We start from the raw sequence: 6,402 nt of genomic DNA, 5'->3' as shown, positions 1-6,402 counted from the left end.
CGTTGTTTGAGAAATATAGCCAAAATTACTCTGTGATCGTGGGAGTTCTCAACAAAGCGAAGAGGTACTAATGTCTATTTCGAGATTTGTCGTCTACAGTGGACAAATTCGGCTCCTGTAATCACATAACTGGACAAAACGTGATCTCATGCAGCTATCGAAGTAATAACAATTCTGGGATAAAATCATCATCATCATCATTTCAGCCTATCGCCGTCCACTGCTGAACATAGGCCTCTCCAATAGATTTCCAGTGCGACCGGTCCATTGCCACCTGCATCCAACGAGACCCAGCGCTTTTTACTAGGTCGTCGGTCCATCTAGTAGGTGGCCGTCCCACACTGCGCTTGCCAGTACGTGGTCGCCACTCCAAGATCTTTCTGCCCCATCGACCGTCCTCTCTTCGTGCTATGTGGCCGGCCCATTGCCACTTCAGTTCACTAATTCTACGGGCTATGTCAGCAACCTTCGTTCTTCTACGGATCTCCTCATTTCGGATTCGATCACGTAGAGAAATGCCGAGCATAGCCCTCTCCATAGCTCGCTGCGCGACTTTGAGCCTTCTAAAAAGATCCCTAGTGAAGCACCACGTCTCCGAGCCGTAAGTCATCACTGGTAACACACATTGGTTGTACACCTTTGTCTTAAGGCACTGAGGTATTTTGGACGAGAAGACGTTGTGCAGTTTACCGAACGCTGCCCAGCCGAGTTGGATCCGTCTACTGACCTCTCTCTCAAAGTTGGACCTACCTAATCGGACTGCCTGTCCTAGGTATATATATTCGTCAACAACTTCAAGAGTAGAGCTCCCAACAGTAACTATGGTGGGTGCAATATGGACATTGTACATGATTTTTGTTTTGTCCATGTTCATTTTAAGACCCACTTGTTGAGAAACCCTACTGAGGTCACCGAGCATACGCCCTAAATCTTCCAGCGACTCTGCCATGACCACGATGTCATCGGCAAACCGAAGATGAGTGATGTATTCGCCGTTAATATTGATGCCAAGTCCTTGCCATTCCAGAAGCTTGAAGGAATCCTCCAGAGCAGTGATAAACAGTTTCGGAGATATCACATCTCCCTGTCTCACTCCTCTCTTTACAGGGATTTCCTTCGTGCAATGCTCCTGTACTCGGACTGACATGGTGGCGTTATTATACAAACACTTCAATACTTCGATGTACCGGTGGTCAATACGGCACCGCTGGAGAGATCTAAGGACCGCCCATGTTTCGATGGAATCAAAGGCTTTCTCATAGTCCACAAAGGCTAAGCATAATGGCCGATTGTACTCTTCGGTCTTCTGTACAATCTGCCGCAGCGTATGTATGTGGTCTATGGTACTGTAGCCTTTTCGGAAACCGGCTTGTTCGGTAGGCTGGAAGTCATCAAACCTGCGTTCGAGACGCTTCGTGATGACTCTCGAGAACAGCTTGTAGACATGGCTCAGCAGTGCTATGGGCCTATAGTTCTTCAATAAGGTTTTGTCACCTTTTTTGAAGAACAGGGTCACAACACCCCTGTTCCATGCCTGTGGCGGTTTTCCATCGAGCAAAGAGGAATTGAAGAGCTTCTGAAGGACTTTCAGTACCGGCGTCCCGCCCGCTTTCAGAAGCTCCGTAGTAATTCCATCCTCGCCCGGTGCCTTGTTATTCTTAAGCTGTTTGAGAGCCATCCTAATCTCGTACAGGCTGATGTCCGGGATGTCTTCGGTGTAGTGTCGGGTTAGCTTGGCTCTAGGGTCTGCAGCTAAACCTTGCGGTTCAGCTGAGACCGAGGTAAACAGCTGCCCGTAGAACCTCTCTATCTCCCGCAGGACCTCTGACTTATTCGACGTTACACGTCCATCTTCGGTCTTCAGCTTCGTCAGCTGGCTTTGCCCAATAGAAGCGTCTCTTGCGAACACTTTAGAGCCTTGGTTTCGCTCAATCGTCTCTTTGATACGCTGAGTATTAAAGGAGCGTAGGTCGTGTCGCAAGGACTTCATGATATGTCTATTGAGTTGCCTATATGACTCAGTGTCCTCCGAAGTTTGGAGCGTCATCAAACGTCGACTAGCCATGAGGTTTCGGGTGCGGTCGGATAGTTTCTGAGGTCTATTCTTACGGTGGGTTTTGAAAAATTTGGACCCTACCGTACGGACAGTCTCTACCAGCCTGCTGTTTACATCGTCCACTGATGCGCAGCTGTTTAGCCATTCGAAGCGATTAGCCAATTCGAGTTGAAAGCTCTCGGGGTTTTGGATTTGTGCATTCGACGGTCGAAGCGTTGACTTCATCAGACGCGATCTTTCCAGTCTGACATTGATATTCAACATGCCTCTGACGATTCGGTGATCACTTCCTGTTTTAACACTGTTGATCACAGAGACATCGTTGAATATCTGTCTGTTGGTGCTCATGATGAAGTCAATTTCATTTCTTGTTACACCGTCGGGACTCAACCAGGTCCATTTCCGTTGTGGTGGCTTCTTGAAGAAAGAATTCATCATAAAGAGTCCTTCCTTCTCCATAAAGTCCGCCAGCATCTGTCCTCTGGGATTCCGCTGCCCAAATCCAAATGGCCCCACTTTCAACTCATCATCGCCTCTACGGCCCAGTTTTGCATTGAAATCTCCCATAACAACGGTAAAATGTGATTGGGAGTTACGTATGGCCCTACTAATGTCCTCATACGTAGCTTCCACTTCATCGTCTGGATGTGACGTCGATGGGGCGTATACCTGTACAATCTTCAGCGAATACCGCTTTGAGATTTTGAGGACAAGGTATACTACCCTACTCGACACACTTTCGATGGCCACAATGTTGTTTATGAGAGATTTGTGGACGATAAACCCAACACCACCTTGGGACTTCTGTTCTCCCTCCCGGTAGTAGAACAAGTGGCCGGACTGTAAGGTTTTCGTATCCTCCCCCTCTCTTCGGATCTCCGATAAACCAATAACGTCCCAGCGCAACTTGTTCATTTCTTCTTCCAGCTCTATTAGCTTCTCGTCCAACCTCAAAGTGCGCACGTTGTATGTCACCAGGGCCAGTTGTCGTTGTGAAGGGGGGTGGTAGCCGGATCTCTGCCGGGGATTCTTAGCACCCCTTGCCCCGCCGTTACCATGGCCGCTACCGTAACCAGGAATAGCGGGGCCGCCGGGGACTAGGGGCCTGGTTCTGCGGTGTGTAATCATTTTGGAGGTTAATTAGCCTACTGGTACCACGCTGGCTAGACGGGTTGGTACAGGGTTTAATTTCGAGTTTTCCTTCTCTCACACTAGTAAATATTGTGTGTTATGCTTTCCCTTTTGTCGCCTCTTACGACTCCCCTGGAATGGTAATGGGGGTGGTGACAAAAGTATTCTAATGCCGTCACCACACGGGATAAAATGCCAATTCGAAATTTTCACGTGGACTTCTTTTATGGAAGTTTGAAAAAGTTATTAACGGTGTCCCAAATTTGACTCTGTCGCGATCAACTCATGAGCAATGGCTGAAATTAATATTAAAGCATGATCTTTGCTGTAGAAAGTATTTTCCTTTGCTTTTCTTTTCACTACCCCATTCTTAAAATCGAAACGCTTTCAAACTTCACGGCCGGAATAGGTAGAGTGGTGGTATCCACCAGTGCTGGCTCAGAAGAAGCTATCTTTCTTAATTCCAAAATGAACGCGGCTTAAACCGTTTCATACCTATATAGTAAGTATATAACATCATAGTAGAATTATAGTGTATTTTTTATAATTAAATTTACTTTTACATTTTGATCTGGCATTTTTTAATATCCAAATTTCCGACGTTAGATTTTTCGTGGTCACGGACGACCAATGCGTTATTGTGTAATGTTTATTAGATATTGTACGTTTTATTTTAAGCGAGACTAAACTGTAAAAGTAGGATTTTTTTATTTATTTTTACATTGATGCACAAAACAAATTACAATCATTACAGTACATATTAGGTAAATCGTACAAGTAGTACCCAGATCTAATCTGGATTGCAATCTAAATGGTATGTGCACTCAGCAAACCCGTATTAATGTACATAGCTTTGGCTATTGAAAACAAAAATTACAAAATACATGAGTTCAGCGTCGGAACGGTACTTCGATAAGGCTATGCGTCATGATAATCGCCTTATCGTTGCCGCCGCTGACTACTCCCCGATTCCTGATCAAGCAGGAGCCAGTCACTGTCGACGCCCTAGACACGTCGTTACGGATCCATTAGATCCAATAACCTTTGCATTAGGCGTCTTCAACTCTAAAACTAGGAGCAGGCTTAGGGACCCCGGTAACCGTACTCGTGGAACTCGACAAAGAGGTCGACGTGCAACCTAACCAATGCATCAACCCCCAGAGTTTCTCGCCGGATCTCCTCAGCGGATCGCGATTCCGATCCGATAGTAGATTCATTCGCGAAGCAATTACTCTTGAGTTGTTAGGTTTCCTTCGGAGGCGCTTGGGCAGTTGTTAGCAAATCCCACCTCCTGGCTGAGCCTTCAATAAAATTCTATCTTTCGATAAAAAAAAAACAAATAAGAATTAAAAATTACAAAAAAAACGGTAATCGGTATCCACATAAGTAGACAACAATAAAACCAATACAAACAATATATTGATAACTAGCCATTGTTAAATAGTATATACTATGACTTAAAAAAAACGAAAACATGTCTTTAAGCCAGTCACGATATATTTTATACTTTCACATTATAATAACATAGGCACTCGTGCGACTCCATTTCAAAGCACTAATGCGAAGTATAATGGATCTGAAATTAAATGAAATCTATATATTAATACGTGAAGGAAAAACTTTGTATCCCTTTTTACGAAAATTGCGCGGACGGAGGAGTATGAAATTTTCCACACTTATAGAGAATATAGAGAAGAAGTGCACAATGCTAATATTTTTCATAAATAATGCATAAAAGATACATTAAATCAATAAAGAAAACATTACACACACGACATACCATGTATTAGACGCACACACTCATGCATACTATTTATTGTCAAACTTTTGTTCTTGACGTCTGTTGTCAAATTGAGAATAGAATATGGTTATTGTCTTTGTTAATATTTTTTATAGTGGGCGAAATTTGTGATTATAGAAGTATAAAATACAATCATGATAGTGTACAAACTTATTATTCCAATTAATTATAGTCGAATTTCGACTACTGCGGGACCTCTAGTTCTTATTAATAAGTTATATTTTAATGAATACCTTAAGTTTGGTTTGTAGCAACAATTAATCATTTTTTATTCGAATAAAACCCAACGAACGTGTGTTCGCCTGATGATAAAATAGTATATAATAATAACATCATTTGAATTACAATATAACTAATTCAACAGGCGCCTTGTATATTTTGTTTTAATATATTTTTAAAATCGAATTCAGTATTTAAAGACTACACCTATAATAAATGGGCACAAAGGGTTTTTTTAACTTAGCTTTTTTTTATTGCTTATATTGGTGGACGAGCTCACAACCCAACTGGTGTTAAGTAACATCTTTAACGTAAGTGTGCCACCCACCTTGAGATATGGGCTCCGGTAACCACTTAACACCAGGTGGACTGTGAGCTCGTCCACCCATCTAAGCAATAAAAAAAAAATTCTGACGCATGTTTAAACATACATTATCTATGTTTAATGAACAATTCCAGACCGTTGTTCCAATATTGAAATACGTATACTGTTCTATGTATGCTATTTAGTCTTTTACACGGCTAGCCATCATTTCTTATCAAATTGGCCAGTCACCGTCCTCGTCAAACCCGTCACTTGCGACGAAGGTCTCGACAAGCGAATTAACCCACAGACACAGCCCACTGAGTTTCTCGTGGGATCTTCTCAGTGGGTCGCGTTTCTGATCCGGTGGTAGATTCTGCGAAGCACTGCTCTTGCTAGGGTCAGTGTTAGCACACTCTGGTTTGAGCCCCGTGAGTTCACCTACACACGTTAGGGTGAAGGTGAAATAGCCTCTCAAGGCTATCAGCATAGGTAGGAGAAAAAAAAAACAAGTTTACTGTCCTGTTGTGGTCAATGACAAATAAATACAAAACCACTGTCATACTGCGTAGCGTAAATATTTTAAATCCCAACTTTGTTTACGGTTAGGACGATCTAATATGTATACCACGTGTAGCTTACTACCGTTTTAATTAAAATCCAAGGCAAAGCGTAAAATGTTTTATTTGTAACAGTTTTTTTTCTTTAATAATTCTGATGCAACATTCCAGGAATGTTTTGTAATTCACATTAGATTCATACAGTGCATTAGTCATTCTGTTTACGAAGATTGTTTTAAAATTGCTTCACTTTGAAGTGGTGTTTTTGATTTCTTTTTACTTTTTTTTTGAGGCCACATATAAAATATAATGGGTATATCTAATATATATG

This window comes from Bombyx mori, chromosome 22 (genome assembly GCF_030269925.1).
Source record: "Bombyx mori chromosome 22, ASM3026992v2".
Classification (NCBI taxonomy): Eukaryota; Metazoa; Arthropoda; class Insecta; order Lepidoptera; family Bombycidae; genus Bombyx; species Bombyx mori.
Note: the sequence above shows the minus strand (reverse complement) of the source record.